Source organism: Mustela nivalis (assembly GCF_964662115.1).
Source record: "Mustela nivalis genome assembly, chromosome: 6".
NCBI lineage: Eukaryota > Metazoa > Chordata > Mammalia > Carnivora > Mustelidae > Mustela > Mustela nivalis.
This window is the reverse complement of record NC_139025.1, coordinates 63705426-63725559: the sequence shown is the minus strand read 5'-3', so window position 1 is coordinate 63725559 and position 20134 is coordinate 63705426. Positions and strand designations below refer to the sequence as shown.

The 20134-nt window shown below is 38.4% G+C and overlaps 1 protein-coding gene across 15 annotated transcripts in view; it reads left to right on the top strand.

The window, feature by feature from the left end:
* Window positions 1-20134, top strand: part of NPAS3 (neuronal PAS domain protein 3) — an 845929-nt gene that overhangs the window by 229372 nt on the left and 596423 nt on the right. The gene's annotated exons all lie outside the window — the stretch shown is intronic.

Here is a 20134-nt window from a genome sequence, read left to right as displayed (position 1 = left end):
ATCTGATCTTGTCTGATGGACATTTAGAATTTCTCCCCTACTTGCACACCGACATGGAAGCTGGCTCAAAACCTCCTGACCTCACTTTATCTCATGGCCTCTTCTAGGGATTTTTTCTTTCCTTCCTAGGTAACTTTCTCAAAATAACAATACAGCCTAAAAATTTCCACTTTTTTATAGAAAGCTAACTCTTAGTTCCCACTGTCTCCCATCCTCTACCTTCAGGGATATTGTTCTGGCAGAGACCACTTCATTGTCAACAACCACTTGTATTCCTTATCTTTTGATTTTGTGGACAAGCCCCTTCTCTCAGAATATCTCTCTTCCTTTGACTTGAGTAAAACCTTTCTCTTGAGTATCCTTCTACCTTCCTTTAAGTTGCCTTGAGGGTTCCTTTTCCCCCTTCTACTTCTTTGTCTTTGGAGGAACTTTGGAAATTAACTCCTTGTATTTTTTCCTGTCCAGTGTTGTGCCAGCTCATCTAAGCTCTGGACTTCCAGATTCTTCTGTCCGCCTGCTCTTCTCTGTGCCCTCTGCTTCTGCCACATTTAGGTCCACATGATCTCCTGTCTAGACACTCCAGAGCGTTCTGATCTTGGCAACCCCTACACTTCTCTGGAAACCCTGTCCTCATACTCTTCATTGAATGCAGAGTGATCATCCCAATGTGTACCAAAAGCACATCTCTCCATTTTGTTTGCGTAACGCTGTTTCCATATAAAGTCTGAATTCCTTGGGTGAGCTCTAAGGAATCCCATGGCCTGAGCCTTGCTGAACTCTTCCACCTCCTAGGAAGAAGTTTGTCTCCTTCCACCTGCGGTCCACACTTATGTGATTCATAAGTTGCCATACTGTTTTATGACTTCTTAGTTGCCTCATGATGCTCTGTGTTCCATTATGTCCAACTTACTATGACCACTGTCCCTGAAATCTCTCATTTTTCAAGATTTGTCGGAAGGACTGCTTATCCAGTGAAACCTTCCTTGATCTGTTGCAAGAGAGAATTGGCCACTATCTCCCTTGTAGCTTCAGCTTCAATACCCTGAGCTGAACCTCCTGTCTCAAAGCTTATGCTCTGGTCAGGAACACACACCCATTTGAACCTAGTGTGATTGATACTTTAATTGGGAAGAAAAGGGTACCACAGCATGTTAGAAGGATGCTTGCCTCCAGCTTCCAGAGGAAGTGACTGCTGAGGGGGGATTTGGAGGATAGTAGGTCTTACCCTGAAAACGGAGGAGAGGTGAAGGGAAGTGTCTCCAGGCATGAGAGGCCCTAAGATGCAGAATGATAGAGGAAATGGCCAGTCTTCCCACAGTGGAATGAAACGCAGGATGTGACATAGAGGAGTGAACAGGAACCGGTTCATTCAAGGCCTTCAAAACATGTTGATGAATTTGGAGCTTGTGGTGATGGCAGTGGGAAACCATGCAAGTTTGAGGAGAAGAGAGATCTGAGCAGATGACACTGTAGAAAGGTCTCTCCTATTGTAGTGTCAAGACAAGCTTGCAAGGAAGCTGGTGAAAGGTGGCCATAAAGAAAGGAGTTAGGAGATTATTGGCAGTAGTTCATAGAGGGCGATAACAGCTTAGAGTAGGTGGTAGCACACATGGGTAGAAATATATAGATTGGAGAAATTTTTAGGGGTAAGTGAATTTGTAACTGCCTAGATATCTGAGGAAGTTAGAGTAAGGAGAAATACAGTGTGCTGCCCAGTGTTTTGATGTGGACAATGGGTGTTGCTATTTAATAAGCATATGCATCACTAGAAAAAAAAAGAATATACATCACTGGGAAGAGACCAGCTGGCATGGGAAGATGGAGATCTCAGTTTTGTGTTTGAGGTTCCTGTGAGAATAGAAAAGGCTAGCAAGCAGCCTGAAACCTCAATGACCAGCTCTTCTGCCCTTTTCCTTTGACTGACAGTAATACTTGTTTGAATAAGTCTTAGTCATTCTTCATGTTCTGTGACTGTCACACTGTTGGTTTTCAAGAACTATTTGAATGAAAGGATGGATGGATGGATGGATGGATGGATGAAATGGAAATACTCTTGAGGTGGGTCTTCTTTATCTACTCTTCTCTGCAAAAGGGTTGTATTGAGAACTTTTAGCCAATCAAGATTTTCCTGTTAGCCTTTCAGGATTCTCATTGTGAGGACTTCGAGTTTCACAGAAGAACAGGAAACAAAAGTACATTGTCAAGTATCAGAGAAGAACGTAAGCACCATTTCCCTCTGCAGAGTTTATAAACGCATCTTTTCTGATTCCATGTTAGTACTGTTATCTGCTGTTTTCTCCCCGAGATTCAGGTTGTTTGTGACTTTAATGAAGGTCTGACATGGACACTCAAGTATGATTTTGTGTTATCCAGGTTAATATTCAGATACTGAAAAGTGACTATAGTTTTAAAGTCTAAGTAGTACTCTTACTCACATGAGAAAATAAATTGTGCTTTTCAGAGTGGATCCAATTGGGTGTCATTTTCCCCCTGTATTTATATCCAGTTTGGAGTTAATTTGGCACTATCCCTACATATTATAAAGGAAAAGTGGTCAGGATTCTTGTGCAAAATAACAGTGCCCGAAAGATAGCAAATGTGTTTTTGAGTGAATGGAGAATTTCTTGGGAAATCACAGGCATGCACCAGCCCCCACCCTCATGTAAGGGTCATATTGGACTGTGTTAAAATGCTGGCCAAGGAAAATCTTTGGAAGAGAGCCACTGGGGAACAACAGATGTTCTTTTTGGTTCCGTTGGCAGCGAGGGGCACTGTGAGTCAAGGTTAAGGCTTGGGAGTTAAATAATAGAACTGAACTAGGTTGTTTTTTTTTTTTTTTCTCCCCTTCCAGCAAGCAATCCCCAAGGTCATGGACTCTGTCTTCAGAAATTCTAGAGATCTGAAGTGATTAAGAATTGAACTTTCTTATGTTTATCATACACCACTAGGGAAGAAATCAAGTAAATCTGAGCTCTGATGAGGAATGCTTGGGTCTCAGTTAAGGTAGCTGCAATCAGAATATAATTCAAGATGCTGGGATAGGAGATCACTGATTTCTGTAAAAAGACAAGTAGAGACCCAAAAAAAAAAAAAAAAGTCACTCTTGATCTTCATTTTAACTTTGCTTTGCAAATTAAGCCTCTAAAAAAGCATCCTTGATTGAGGTGAACCATGCATACTTTTAAGTTACATTTTGCTTAACTCTCTCTCTCTCTCTCTCTTTCTCACTCTCCAGTATAAGTACACTCTGTCTGTGCCTGTGCACTTGGAGATGTTTGGCTGAAAATACTGCAATAATTTTGTAAGACGTTATCTTAGAGCATTGAAGGGTTTTGATGATTTTACCATAGAGATGCTCTGGTCTCCTGCAATGAAATAATAGAATGTAAGCAGGTTTTTCTTTCTTTTTTTTTTTTTTAATGTGAAACTTTTTATTTTAAGATTATGTATTTATTTTGAGATTGAGTGAAAGTGAGAGATCATGCATTAATTGGGGTGGAGGCATGGTGGGGCACAAGGAGAGGGAGAAGCAGGCTCCCCACTGAGCAGGGAGCCGGGGCTCCATCCCAGGACCCTGAGATCATGACCTGAGCTGAAGGCAGCCACTTAACTGACTGAGCCACCCAGGCACCTCTATGTGAAACTTTTTTGCATATGCACCTTTAATGTGATCTCTATGCTCCTGACTCTCAGAAGTATTTCCTCCTCTCACTAGATTTCCTCTCCAACCTTCAGTCTGAATATCAAAGTTCATATGTGACATTGGGATACCTCCAATGTCATGGCAATAGCTTCAGTTCTGCAGGTCTCCAGTTGACCTCATGCTTTGCAGGTCAAGTCTGATTCAGTTGCAGCATTTCATGTGTCTCTCTGTGTGGTATCTGCAACCTACTGAGTGACACAATCAGAAACCTTGGGCAGGAATGTATCCTTGCCCCTGGCCTCTCCTTCCTCCCATATCCAATTAATCATTTCCTGTTGATTTTTTCTTCTTTAATGTTTGTGGAATCTAGCTCCCTCTCTGCAGTTCCCTTGAGCTCACTCTGGTCCTCAACTAGGGGTGGTGGTGGTTCTCCACTAGGGGCAGTTTTCTCTCCAGGTAGACATTTGGCAATATCTGGAATTGTTTTTGTTGTTACATCCTGGGGATGGCTACTGGTGTCCAGTGGATAGGAACCTGGGATGCTGCTAAAAATCCTACAATGCACAGGAAAGCCTTACAACCAAGAATTATCCGGCCCAACATGTCAGTCATGCTGAGGTTGAGAACCTTTGCTTTAGGCTAAGACAACAGCATCTTATTTTTAAGTTATCCAAATAGCCTTTGAACTGGCCTTGAACTGGTCTCTAGCGGTGCAGATCCAGCACTGGGACCCTTCCTGGCTTCTCACTCCTGGTGACACTTATCAGGTCTGGAAGGCCCCACAAGTTCCTGCTGTGGCCACTCCTCCACCTTCCTGCCTCTTGCTCCCAGTTTGCGCTCATTCCTCTAGCTGTATTGGCTTCTTTCTCATCTTTATACTGCTTTGTTCTTCCTGCCTGTGGCTTTCATACCAATGCCCCGTCTTGGAGCATTATTCTCTGCAATTTTGATCTGGTTAATTCTTCAGTTTGAAACTCAGACATCACTACCTGAGTAGCACTTTCTGAACCCTACTCTAGATTAATCTTAGTTTACAAATTCTCATAAGCTTGGGCTTTTTTTTTTTTTTTAAGTATGATTGAATTATGCTATAAACTTGTTTCCTTTTTTAAAAAACTGGTATAATTAAAAGAATACTAAGTAGTATTTGTTAAATACTTTGGCCACCTATGCTACTGGGTTCTCTGTATTTTCTTTAATCATCACAACAAACACGTGTAATGGCTGATCTTTTACCTTATTCCTTAGTAGAGTCTAAGATGGATATTCCCAAAGAGCTCTGAAATTAGGATAAATCTTATGACAGTGGCACCTTAAATTTGACATAAATCTTAAATTTGGTTTTGATCTCGTTTTGCACATGAGAAAGCTTAGGTCATTTGGCCAGGATCCCATAACTAACAAGTGGTGGTGTCAGGATTCCAACCCAGGCAGTCTTAGGACCGTAATGTCTTCAATTCCATGCCTTCCTGGATCATCATGTTGCCATGAAGGTTCTCGAGGTAATACATGTCAAGCACTTAGCCCTCTAATGTTTAGTAAGCACTGAAGATCAGTTATGATTATTGTTTATTATTTCTCTTATTGTATAATTATTTTATATTGTGTCTCCCACAGAAAGAAAGATTTCAGAAGGGCAAGGCCTCTGTCTCTTCTGCTACTGACGGTATCTGTTTTTCTTAGCACTGAGCTCGGTAATAAGTGTTTTTGGAATGAATAAATGAATGCTTGAATCAAGAGAGGACCATTAAGGAGAATTGGAATTCTATCATTTGATGACACAAATGTTCATCTTGAGTGATTGGTTTGTGCCTCTCTTATGGTACTTACCCTGTTCTGTGTTGTAACATTTATTTGTGTAATGGTCTTTTATCTCCTCAGCAGATTATAAACTTTCTATACATGTGGCTTTGCATCTCCAGTACCTACCACAGTTTTATTGTAAAGAGGACACTCAGTACATTCATTGGACTGATGGACTCTTGCGTAACCCTGTGCTTCCAGGTTGGGACCCAGCACTGTTTTGGAGGAAGCTTATCTCTGGGGATTTTTTCTTTTTTAAACAACGTAATAAGACTTTTTGCTACTGAGCTACTCTCATTTCCAAATTGTCTTCACAAGGATGTCAAACAAATATTCCTGTATTTCTTTATAGGCTTACTGTGAATTATGATGGAAATAGTCATAATACTCATTTGAAAAGGAGAGATGGGGAATAGGTATTTAGGGGAAATTTTTCCTTTTTTTGTTTCTGGTTTAATGTGTTTAAGTAGGAATGCACAAAAAATTTTTCAGAGAGGGTTTCAGAGGGACAGTTCCTCATCTAGCCTTTATTTGCTGGTCTTAAGAATTAAAGAATGAGAAGACGGGTTCTCAAGCATTGAAGGTTGTTTATCTGAATTACTCACTGTATTGTGGAATAATGCATTTATGGCCTTTCCAATTGGCTACCTTTATTGAAGGCTAAGGAGTGAATCTCTCTGTGCCAAGGAGAATGTTAGGTCAGGGGCCTAAACAATTTACCTGGCTTCCTCCTTTTGGATCTAGCTTCGTGTCTTTGGCAGCTGAATGCAAGGGATATTGCGTTCTGCCCTGTTGGTGCCAAAAGTTCACAGAACAGAGCGTTTTTGGCAGATTGTTCTTGTTTTAAGGACAAAGGTGTTTGAATTTCACACTTTAATTTTCAGGGACTTGTTTGTACACTATAGGTGAGAGGTTCATAAAATCATGTATTGTGTGGTAAGCACTTGGGGATATAGCACGTGCTTTGCCTTGATTGGCTGCTTGGAAAGTTCCACAGTTGCCTTTGTTTCTTAGACTTTACACTAAGCAAGGCCCAAGAGGGAGCATTGAGTGGAATGGAAATTAATTATTGTTGTGTAGCTTCAGAATTTAAATACCTTACACAAAAGGGAGGAAATTTTACTATGCAATGCCTTTTTTGACTACTAACAGAACTACTAACCTCAGAAAATTGGGCATATAGGTTAATACTTGTAGGCCAAAAACCAAATGAGTATCTCTGTGTCAGCCGTGAGCAGTCTCTACATATATCTCCACTTACATTATGTGTTAATTACTTACTTTGTAGGAAAGTAACTAGGGTAGAGCAGGGTCCTGTAATATATGGTCATTTTTATGCATTTTGAAGTATGTCATACCTTTGCAACACTCCTGTAAATTACCTTGTAGATCTGAATATTTGGAGGAGTGTTTCAATTTTACATAATTGCAAAAATATTAAAATTAATGTGTGGACTTCTGTTATACTACAAGGCAGAAGACAATACAAACACAACTTCTTTTTGTTATCTGTGTATGATTCATGGAACTAAATCAAAAGATTTTCTTCTCACAAATGGAGCTGAGGGATTTGCTTTCTTTGAGCCAACAGCTCAAATTTTTTAATGTGCATTTTTTTATCTTAATGAACTTGTACAAATACATCAAGAAAATATGTAGAACTGCTTATTTCAGTGTTGTTTTAATGTCAGAAAACTGGAAAACAACTTACATACACTTCTGTAGGCAGCTGGATAAATAAATTGCTACCTCCACCCAGTGCAGTGTTGGGTAGAATTTAAACAGATTTATGTATGTGGAAGTTCAAGACCTGTATTTGCAAGTTTCAGAACAATATCAAGAAGATGATTTTATTCATGTAAGGAAGGTGAAATTAACATATATATTCTTTTAAGTGTATATATCCCTTTTAGAAAAATACATGAGGAGCAACTCGTAATGATCACTTGTAAGGGTGGAAAGACTTAGAGGTTGGGTAACTTTGACATTTGCCTTTTTATTCCTCTATACCTTTAACATTTAAAAAAAAACTCATAAAATAGTATTTTCATATAGAAATGAAAGAGTCTGAATTGGATCCTTAAGCCTTTGGGGTTGGTTTTCTCTCCGACTGGGTGCCATTTGATAAACAAGTGAGTGGTAAGAAGAAAACGTGAAGGAAACAGAGTGAGTGTTTCCATTTTGCTTATGGCGAAAGTAACTGACCTGTAGTCCACATGCCTTCCGGAACCCCCGTCCCCAGAAGACACAGGTGGGGGACTCTGTGTGTCCTGCACGGGCAATGCCGCAGCTCCTGCACTTAGTCTTAGGATGTTGTTCTGGGGCCCCCACCCCCCAAACTGGCATTTGTGAGACATTTCTTTAGAGCTCATTATTATCGAGCCTTTTCTTAGTCTGAAGAGGGGTGCTCTGTTGACAGGGCCAAATTATAGCTTGGATAATTACTTTTGTTCAGTTCCCTCTCCTCTCTTTCTAATAGATAGCAATGCTATTTTTGTTATGATAATAATGGATACTTAGGGTTTTTCCCTCCAAATTCTTTGTTGTCTTTCTATAATTCACATAATGCATTCAGAATATTGGTGAGTCTTTGATCTTTTCATTTTGTAAATGGTCAAAATGAAATTTTGTGAAAGCAACTGACTCTTTTCGGAGACAATGGCTGAATTAAGACACACAAAGAATAACTGATCAACTCTCAAATACGTGCTTTGTACTGTATCTGAAGAGCGTTGTTGTTTTTAACCCAAAAATGAGCTTTTTGAGAAACTACTTTTAAAAGCATTTATCAGCAGAAATCATAAAATATCCTTGGATAGAAGAACATACTGGAAAGAAATATTAATTTAAAGCCATATATCATGTGCTTTTGCACGTTGTAGCCAAACGTTAAGCCTTATAAATTTGTTGAGGATGATGTAGCCACTTATATAATTAGAGGTGTGGGGAACATAGATAATTGTGATTATGTGACAAGATAGGATAACCATAAAGATAGAAAGATGGTCCCAATGCTTAAGGGGGTAATCCTCTATGCAACGTCACAGGTCATGCCTACACTGCACTTGGAAAGCCACTTTAACTTACATGGGTCTTGGTTTCGACACTAGATATATAGCAGAAGATAGCTGGATCATGTTTTAATCTGAAAGATTTCAGAATGCCAATCAAACCTTTGGCTTGCTCTAGTTTTCAGAAATACTATGTGAAATGTGGATCATAAAGCAGAATTTGGCTCTAAAACACTGAATTAAAATTATTCTTAGGAAGGCTTCAATTAACTCCACAGCAAAACTACCAGTATTCTCAATTTTGTAGCTAGAGATACTCATGAGAGTGGCAGATGGCCACACAAAGCAACCATGTTATTTTATTTCCAAATTTATGTAAACTGAACTCATAAATTTTTTATAAAAAGAAGACATCTCAAATTTACCACAGCAGTCCTAGATCCTGGAATCAAATTCTGGGACTTTTAAAAAGTTGTCTAAATTTGCTGATGTGGTAAACTCATCATAGATTTTTTTTTTTTTTTAATAGTAACTTGTGATTTAAAAGGGTTAGGGGGCTTCTGGGTGGTTCAGTTGTTGGACATCTGCCTTCGGCTAAGGTGAAGATTCCAGGGTCCTGGGGTCCAGCCCCGCATGGGTCTCTCTGCTCAGCGGGGAGCCTGCTTCTCCCTCTCCCACTCCCCCTGCTTGTGTTCTCTTTCTCGCTGTGTCTCTCTCTGTTAAACAAATAAATAAAAAATCTTAAAAAAAAAAAAAAGGTTAGAACTTCTGTGTCTTTTCTTCCCAGTCAGCTCACCTGCCGGGTGTTGACCATGGTCGTTGAACATGAGTAGCTTGTAGACAGTTCAATTGGGGATTGACCCAGACCTGGGAATGACTAGCTGGGAGACCTGACACAAATGATGTGACTGCTTTAACCTTCCTGTCCGCATCTGTAAATACATAACCACATGGTGGCTTAAGGATTCTGTGAGAGAAACCGTAGGAAGCAGTTAATTAGCACAGCACTAAGACCATAGTAAACGCTTAATTATTAGCCATTTTTACCTAAATTCTTTTTTTTTTTTTTTTTTAACATTGGCCAGTTTGAAATAGAAGGAATGTCCTACAGTTTCTTTAAGTTCTTCTGGTATTGAAACAGTTTACACAGTTACTGTGATGATTTGGAAGCATTCACTTGAACTAGGCAGCCTGTAGATCTGCATATGAGTTCAAATATTTAAAGGTGGTTCAGCCTGGGCACTGACCCCAGAATGGATGCTGCAGGTGGATCTTGCCAGAACGTGCCAACTACGCACTGGTTAGGTCTTTGGAAGCCCTTCTTGCAAATGATGCCTATATTGTTATCATATGCCTGATGAGGAAATATGACATCTCACATACTGACATTTTAGTTGGTCCTGAATTAGGAAAGTATTTTTGTTGCAATCCCCTTGGAAAAATTCTTGGATTCCAAAGAATTTTGGAACTTAGTGGGCAGGGAGACTAGACACCTTACAAATGTGAAAAATGAGGCCCTGGGATAAGAAAGCACATGCTTAAGGTTCTGACCCTTTACTGCCCCCTCTCTCTTCTCTGCTGCTTTCTAGGGATCTTTATGTCCCAATGCATGGATGAGAATGCGATCTACATAGAAACTAAGTCTTTTCTTGATTTTTCACATGTTTGCCAAGACTCAATTCATCTTTTTTTTTTCCTGAGCCAAGTCAGTCATTATAGAATGGAGCTATGGACAGTTCAGGAAATGGGGGTTAATGTGTGTTCTCTCTACAGAACGTCTGAGAGCGTGTAGTTAATGGAAAAAGAAAAATCGTTGCCATTTGTTGCTGTTAGTGATTCTTTGTGTTTTTTCCACCTATGAAGTCAAGAATATGAAAATCATTCTGATGAGTTGAAAGTTCCAACTGGGTTCTAGTAACTTGAGTTTTACCTTGACAAAGAAGTAGCATGAATGTCTCTGTCCTCTTTACATGGTCATCATACTCCTGAGACTCAGTCCATTCTATCCCTCAGTTGAAATCTTACCTAAATCCCATTTGCTACTCAGCAGTAGAAGTTCTTTTTAAGTATGTCCTCTGTGGCCTGCATTTTAACTTCACATGTTAACTGTCCAGAGGGAAGGGAACAGATGAGGGTTTCCTATGCTTATAACCTTAAAATACACTTTGTAAGTCTGATCAAGTTGCTACTACCTTTCTTCATATAAGAATCTTCTCCTTTGCCATCTCTTTCATATATGAAAATTACCACTTTGTTTTGGTCCTTCATTTTTTTTTTTTACTCAATTTAAAATTTTTACTTTTTACTCATTTGAAGTATCTCAGTTTTTCTTAGAATAAACATTTTTTTTTTTTTTACTATAAAAGCTTTGAGATATAGTGTATACTTAAGCAATTGTGTCAAGTAAACAGCATTGTCAAGGATGCTTTCTGAATGCACACTCTAGAAAATCCCAGCTACTAAGGTAGGCAAAGTTATAGTGCTGATCTTAGAAAGAGCTATATTCTCACTGTATCAAAAAACAAAGGCCCAGAGGGACAGCAATGAAGCAGATATCTCCAGTTTTTGAAAAAATAATTTAGCTTAAAAAATGTGCAGGCTGCATTATGGAGATAAGGATCTCCGTCCCAGAGGATGACACAGCAAGTAGAAGCAGTTACAGTCCAGGCATGTTATAATTCCAGCCCCAAAGTCTTCAATAACAAGCTGTTTCTTCTTCTAAGACTTCATTACCACCTCTGCTCTCCTAACCTTTCGCTAGCTACAGCCAAGTTGCTAGAACATCTCTCTCAACATAAATAGGGCTTTCACATTTGTTTTCAAATATTAGCGCTTTAAAATCAGGAACTTCACACAATCTCTTTGTGTTCCGATAAGAAAAATGGTCACCGTGGGCCTTTGCTTCATTTAGCGTTGGGGAGTGGATGCAAGAATCAGAGCTTTCTACTTATTTGGGCATCACCATTTTTTTTTTTTTGTTGTTGTTTCATTTCTTTTGATACTACATCTATTTCTTATCTCTTCATTTTGTAGTAATCGAAGAAGCTTTAACAGTTGCAAGATTACATATTTATATCAGGGTTCAGACTGTGAATTCATTCTTTTCTAGGGAAGCAGAAAGATCATGTAAAAATGGTGACCACATGTTGACAGAATGCATGATTTAACAAAACCAAAGGCAATCATTTCAAAGAAAAATGTTTTATTTTCTGCCAGCAGAGTATAATGGAGAGAAATTGGCTGGTATTATTTTAAAAAATTGCCCAAATCACTGTAGTTAGTGTAAAATTGTCTCTGGAACTATTTCCTGTAAGTTAACCAGACATATGATTGTATCCTTTCTATTTTGAATACTGAAGCTCACATTTCAACTGTCTTGTATGGAGCCTATCAGGTATAATAGCTTTTTGTAAAGGTGCTTCTTTCTTTCTCTTAGTCGAGCCCATCTAAGCTTATACCTTCATTCACCCCAAATGCACAATACTTATGGCTTGGGGCTTTCTCAAACTTTGAGCTCAATATTACTCACTAACCAGTCAAGACCATAAGCTACAGAAAACATGCTTTGCCAACCTGCAAAAGTTCAAGTAAAGTTAATGTAACATTGTTTATCATATTAAAAATTCTCTACACATTTCAGCTGAAAGGAGATTTAATTTTTATTTAACATGTGGCTCATAGGGCTTGCTGTTTTTATGTAGTGCTTAAAGTAATTTCAGACATGGCACACTGGGACCTGCCTATGTTGTTTGTAGGTACAGTAAGTATTATTAACAACAAATCAGATTTATGTGTCAATGAAAGAGTAATGCATTCTGATGTGATTCCAATAGTTACATACCTCTGAGAAAGTCAAAAGGCATGAGCTACATGGTGAAATGGTGGTGGTGGTATTGCCACTTTGACCAGGGTTGTTTCCATTGGCTTAATTAAGTGTTGGGAGTGGTACGTGGTTGCTTTCAGGTCAGTTGCAGATCACACCATCTCCTGAAATCTAATTCTGCTTTGGAAGAATTGTGGAGTCAGCCCCAGAAACAGGTTGAAAAACAGTGTAAATATTACTCACTTTTTATAATACTTGCCCATTTAACTCACCTCACCTTGGAGACAGATAGGAGTATTGTATTTATGTCTGTGCTATGCTAGACATGCTGGTGTTCACAAAATATAGATCATTGATTGATTTGGGTTTGGCTTGATGTTAGAAGATAGCAACCAACATGTGTTTGTTTGATGGTTTGATCCAGATGGTTGATATTCTGTAGGAATGTTCCAGGGTATTATACTATGCACAGAGGGTAAACACGTATACTTTACTAAGGTAAGTTTTGCCATTATTGGAACCTCTCCCACCCACCAATGGGAAAGGGGTTTAATTTATGTTTAAAACAGAGGTATAACTCTTACATTAACCCCATGCTTCTCTACTTAGTCAGCCAATACTCATTATTACTCATTACTCAAGGGTAACTCTTCTATGATCTGCTTTGTCAGTTCTGGGGAAACCCAGGTTTTCTTTTGGGAAAGTAGTGATAAGACTATTTCATTGTTATTAATCAGAAATTTTAGTTAGGACAGTTTTTGTGTACCATCTATGAGTTTAATAACCATGAATTTTCACAGAATGCTATATAAGAGTAAGGTTGCATATTTCCTCATTGGAGGCCCTGTGACTGTATTACAAGCTAATAGCTGAGAAGTGGGAGAGGGAGGGGGATGAGGAGGACACACTACTTTAAAATTGTAGGAAAATGGGCTATAACTTCAGTGTACTTTAGACATCTCCCCGAATAGTTCATTAATGTTATGTGACAAACACTTAAGGGAAAATAGGATCTTGAAGGGGAAAGATGTACTGGAGAACAATCTCTTTGTTTTTTCAGTGACAAAACACAGAGCCAGAGAAATTAAATGTCTTATCTAAAATCATACAGTTAATAGTGGCCGAGGTTGGCCCAGAACCCAGGTCTCACTACTTATAGATCAGTTTTCGATTGTAATGAATAATTATGATTTTCTCCTATTTTTCCTTATATTGAACAGCTTCCTTATGTGGACCACCTGTACCTACCCAAGTAACTCTACTTATTTTCCGGATGATCTGTCTTTCAATTGCTTTAGTCTAGAATTGCTTGCAAGTCACTGTGATAAATGTACTGGTTCCATCCAGGACCTCCCATGGTTAGCATGATGTAACTGCTGGGATCAACCTGTCTTGGATGGCTAGGTTAGGCTTCTTCTGCCTAGGAATGCAAGTTACTCCAAACACAGAGAGGAGAGAAACTTGACTTCTCAGCCAGAACTCCCTCTTTCTTGGGACTAGTAAGATTTCCTTAACATAGACATTTCCAAATGACCTTCACCCCACTTAAGGGTCTGTTAAATTGATGCTTTGAAAGTGCATTGATGGGTGGATCTTCAGAAGATAGAAGCCCCTCAACCATGTTTATGATGCCCACATGAGGACACAATACCTATTGAGCTCGCGTGAAAATGGAACACATTGACATGGAGGAAAGAGATTCTTCTCTTCACTCCTGCTTTTTATATGCGAATTGTCCAAGCGTTTATGCAAGTATGTTGGTAAAGTACGCTATAAAAGATCTGAAGTTGGTTTTATATGTAAAGATCTAAATCTGCATTTAGCACATAGTAGCATGTAAATGAATATTTACAGAAATTTTGATGAAATGAGTCAAGTTTGCTCTCATTTTCTGCTTGCCATCTCTCTCACAATTTGTATAGAATTTTGTAAAATCAGGAGTTGTCCTTGTGAGCTTGAAGAATTTGGGGTTATTTTCTCTATAGGCTTTGGCTTGATGTCCCCCCTCCCCCTTGTCATCATGGTCCAAATACAGGTATTGATAACCATGCATCATGACTGATTAAAAAAAAAAAAAAAAGTTCCAAAAAGGCTTCTAAATGAAAGCTGTAATTTTGTATTGGATTTCTAGTGACATGAGCAAATCACTTGCTCTTTGCCCTTATGGATTTTATAATGTCATCAGAGCCTATCAATAAAATGATAGCCTACAGTCAAGCATACACCATTCCTTACTGTATCGCATAGGCAAGGGGCGGGGAGGGGGTTGTGCACAAATTGTTCCATGTCTGCCCTAGGATGCACGTCAGCTGACTGTGTGTGTATGTGTGTGTTTGCTTTTTCAGTGGAGATCTACTGTACAATCAGTTTTGGAAGCTGTAGATGAAAAGCAGTGCCTGACTTTTACATAGGGATGTCTCTTCTACCTGCTGTGAGTGAAATTGACTAGAATGTGCAATTCTGATCAATTTCATAAAGCAACAGACTCTACATAAAGAGATGATGGCTGTCCCTTCCACTTGAACTGTCAGCCTTTACCCCAGAGGGAAAAGGACACTGCCAGAGACTAGGAGCATGTAGCCACAAGGGAGGGAAGAGGCTACAGCTGCCTCAATAAGGACAGCAGATGCACACACTTGTGTAAACACACTTAATACAAATAAGGCAAAAAACCCCCCACAAAACACAAAAACCTATACCCAGAAGCAGAGAAGATTCAGCTGTAGGAAAACAGAGGGTCCAGAACTTTGTAGAATTTCAGAAGGCCTCTCTAGATGGCTGTCATACTCAGTCATTCTGAAATTTATAAGGATATAGTATCTCATCTTAATTTGTAATTACCATACCAGGTTAAATCCTTTTCTCTGTGATCTTTCACATGTTCTCTTTGGAGCACTGGCTTTGTCCACTTTTTTGTATTTCTGATTACACATAAACACACAGAATTAGCAAAGGGATACAATTATGTGAAGATCTAGGATTTCCCCTTAGGAATGGTTCTCGGATTCCTTATTGTTGTATGTCTACCTGACTTGCAGGAAGGCTTTATGGTGATTTGGTATTCTGAGTAAGACTGTCTATGGTTAACAACGGAGGCTAGACAGGCTCTTGACTTCTCTTTCTCCTTCTTGACTCCATTTGGTGGTCTCTACAGCATCCTCTCTAGAGTGTAGAAAGGGCATGAGGTTGTTGTTCAAGATTTAAATAGCTTTGACAGGGAAGAATTTATTAGTATCCAGGTTTGAAGTGGGGGTAGTATCTGTGTTTCTTCCCTCTTTCCCTTGCTTCTTCAATGTAATACCATTCCAATGATTGATTTACTGGGTAAATTTAATTTCAGTAGCACTACTACTGGATGTCTTTGTTTACTAATTTTAATCATGCCTTCTAAGGACATTTAGATCATCAGCATAATCATCTTTCAGCAAATAGTTTTTGAGGACATACATAGCAGGACAGTTTCTTAACCAAAACTTAATAACAACAAAGTCTTATTTAGCATGTCCTTTTAAGAAATTGTTACCATAATTTAATCACTAATTTTTCAGGGACTGCACGCTAATCACTCATTGTGAAAAGGGCTATTTTAATTTTTATTAAAAATTTTTTTGCATGGGATGCTATCACAGTGAACTGATTGAACTTTTAGTTGTTATTAAATGTTTGAAACTGTAGCTTACATGCTGTAAATGGACCCATACACACATATACCTTAAGTCCTATGGAATAGTCTATCTAATGCTATCTAGTTTTTCCAGATTATTTTTAGGAAATTTATAAAACAGAATAAAGAAAGAGCAGAAATTCAAGCACTTAGGAAAGTCACTTTAATAATGAGTTTCTTCCAAATTTAACTTTCCTCATGTCCGTTCATTTTATGCCTCTTTCTGATTTTTTCAGTGTCACCTGACTGCTACATATCTTCATATCCTACACCTTATGTACCCAGTAATTACATCTTACTCTCAGGAAAGGTTACTAATGGCATTAAACCACTGTTTGCTAACTGCCACAGACCAAATGAGGCCCATAGGAGCCTGCAAAGAGTTCCATTTTTTAAAATGAGAAGCTTATATTTTTATGAAATGAAAGATTTTACGTTTTTAAAAAAGCTCTAGATTTCCAACTACTGTTAAAAAGGAAGCCCTGGCAACTTTGGGTCCATATTCCCATCTACTAACAATATTTTTTGCTTGTTTATGTTTGTTTTTACCTGAATAATGAATGCCCCTGTTGTCTGGGTATGTACTTGCTCTCCAGTTTGCCATAGTCCCCACCATTCCCTGTTATCTGTTCAACAATGAATTCCAGTTGCCATTGTCAGGTTTACATTGCTCTCTTATACTTAGTCCTCCCTGTTAACTTGTATAATTTATTCAGGTCCTGCAGGTATTTAAGTTTGTGACCCCTATTGTAAATATACTTATGCCAGATTCACAATTCATAAGACCAACCAACCAAACAAACAAAAAAAACTACTCTTCCTGGATATTTGAGTTTTCTTAGATAAGATATGACTAAGTCAAATGAGGGAAATTGTATAGAAAGAAACAAAGAGACAAAGTGTGGGGAAAGAAAACAGAATTTGAAGGATAATCATGGCACATTGAGTAATTGAGCTCGTAATGCTCAAATTTTACCTCTAAGAATTTGGGAAGTGTTGAGTGATTGGAGAAGTCATAGCTAGAGGCAGTCACATAGATAACTTAATACCTTAACAACAGTTGTGTGTTTGTGAGTGTGTGGGTCTGTGTGTGCATGCACATGCATGTATTTGGAAAGTGAGTCATGTCCTCAACTGTGAGAACATGACAAAGTTGCCCCGCTGCTCTTAGTGGCTCCTTGATCTGTACGCAATCTTCCTAACTGTGCTGCTGGGAAACACTGTTGTTTTCAGATGTGAGACTGAAGACTCAGTGATCTTTTGTTGGCTAATAACTTAGAAGGAGACCTTGAGGGAAAATCCCGTACGATGAATATCTCAGCCCAAACAAAACGAAATGAAATACAGGGAGAAGATAGATGGAAAATTTAAGAACGGGCTCCTCTACAGGTCTGGGAGGTAAGGAAAAGGGGAGCAGAATATCCATTTTGGATATCTAATATTCCATTTTAGATACTGTATATTCCATTTTGGTCAAAATAGATATTCCATATGGTCAAAGCCTAAAGGTCAGGGAGGGAGTGCTCAACCGTGGGTCACACATTTTGTGTTTTTATTTTTGGTGTCTTCTAGATTCAGATACTAGGGTTCTTTATGGAGGCTTGATGTAAGGGGCCAATTGAGAAAATCTCTGGCTTTCATTGCCCCATTTCCGTTAATGAGGCTCTTCTGTATCAGTTTATAAATCCCCCCCTCCCAGTGCTTTCTTGCATCTGAGAATTTGCTAGCAACAGTTTGAATTCATGTTACTATTAAAGTTATGGTAATGATTTGTTCAGAATCAGAAAATTCAGTGCTGACTTTCAATTAATGAGATAGCTGGGTCTTTTTAGTTTCCCGCATACATACAACATGATAGAACCTTTGGTTTTTCCATGAGCAGCCTGCAAACTCATGAAGAAAATGTGCCTAATTATTTTATTCTGATTTTATGTATTTTAAACCTCTCCTACCTCGACATCCTACCTTGATATGTTACTTATCTTTATCATCTTGTTATGTAATCTGGTTTGGCTCAGAAAAACTGATGTGTATTTCCTCCAAGTCAGATTTTTAGGGGAGGACTAAACATTTATCAAGTTTTCTCAAAAGAATGTAGGATCCATGGAGGACTTGGTTTCTGACTGAGTGATGGAAGCCTGGATATAAACAGGCATTTTCTATGTTGTCCCACTTCCTACAGCCCCTTGGTGAGGTATCGTGACCCCTCAAATCATAGGGAACTCCTGGCACATAATAACATGTGGACTCCTGCATGTCTGTCCTCTAATAACATAGAGCCACCTACCACCAAGGACCAAAACCCATTAGAAGTGTGAGGTACAGCAATCAATGGAAAAACAATGAACGACCCTGGTTATAATGGGTTGGTCAGTGTTACAGAGCTTGATGATCTCAAAATAGCCTTCGGGGCAGCTTCTTACCCTAGACTGCAGTTAGGAACAGAGAATGTGCTTCAGGAAGCCCTTTCCATTATTTTGTATGTTTGTTGTTTCCTGGGTAAGAATCGAAGTTTGCCCTCACCAACCAAGCCAGTCACTACGTGGTAACACACCGCATCTCCAGCCAAGCAGCTGGCATAGTGTATACTGAGAAAAGCACTGCTTTTGGGGTTGGGGGACCCTGGGCTTTGTGGCTAATGGACTCAGTCTTTTGGTTGGAGACAAGTGAGGGATAACTTAGGAGGGAATGAAGACCTCATTCAGCTTTGCCAATTTCAGCTAAGCATTTTCATATAGACAAATGAACAAGCCAAGCATTTTCTCCAAATATTTAGGCCCTTCTCTTGTGACAAGTGATAATAGGCTGACATTTGGTAGCACTACTAGGTAAACCTTTATTAAATGAAAAACACCTTTGAGCATCAGGGCACTTTTGGGTTTCAACTTGGAGTCCAAAAAATAAGTTATTTTTAAATTTTTTTAAAAAAATTATTAATTATTTTTATTAACCTATAATGTATTATTTGCCCCAGAATAAGTTATTTTTATAAAGTAATTTTTATATAAAAATACATCTTCTTAAAGATACTTCAGAAATTAGAGTTCTCTCCACCTCCTCCATGAGGAATTTCTACCACATAGAAACAACCAATCTTATTATTTTGGTTTATGGGAATTAATCTAGATTTGGATGTATTTTATCTGTATATCCCCCTATATAGATATACAGCAGCCATTGTTTGATCCTACTATACTTGCTGCTTTATAAACTGTCTTTGATTGCTGGCTCCAAGCCATCAGAGATTTTGTTTCAACATCCATGTTCAAGCTCTTGAATATTCCATAATAGGTTTCCAAAGTTTATCAAAAAGACAGTGAATATTCTCTTAGCAATATATTCATATCCTTAGCTTTGTTCAAAAAGAGACAAATTTTTAATCCTTTGGATATGTATTTGCCAAAGTGTTCTCCAGAAATTGTGACAATTTACATCCCTGGCAACCATATGCTGTGCTTTGGGGAATCTTGATGAAAGAGTAAATAAAAATATGTCTTAAGCAATAGGTAGGAGATAGAATATATAGTCTCCTTAAGACCTGTTTTCTCCATTGTGGTGTTTAAAGGAAGGGTGACCCGTTTTACTTAATTATCTCTATTTTGCAAAGGAATGCAGGGAGTTGCAATATAATGGTGTGTTCATTGATGTCAAGTAAAAGCATGTGCTGTTTGCAGTGTTCTCATGACCATAACTTTCATTTTTCATACTTAAAGATCTTCAAACTTGTCAAAGCATGCTTTCTCCTTTCCAAGTTTCTCCTATCATGCTTGAAAGTTTTCAAAAGCTTTCTTCCACTTAGTTGTGCTTTCAAAAGTGTTTGAAATCACACTTAAAGAAAATTAAAGGAAAAAGTGAATTTTCCCTCTAGAAAAGGTCATTTGAATTTGAATTCCAAAGCAATTTAGTGTGGAACTTATAGCAATTAACAGCGGATCTATTTACTTCAAATTGCAATGTTGGTAAGCCTGAAAAACAGGGTTTTGTTGGACATTTCATTAAGAAATTAATGTTTTTATAATACTTATAGGATTTATATAGGTGATTGTAAATTAAGGAAAACTTGGTCAGTGACTTAATTGTCCTATAAATATGATCAGGAAAGGGAGTATCGTGAGGACTTTATTCTTATAGAGGTGAAGCACTGCGAGGCTGGAAGGGCCTTACATGAGTCATCTTCCCAGGGTTTAAAT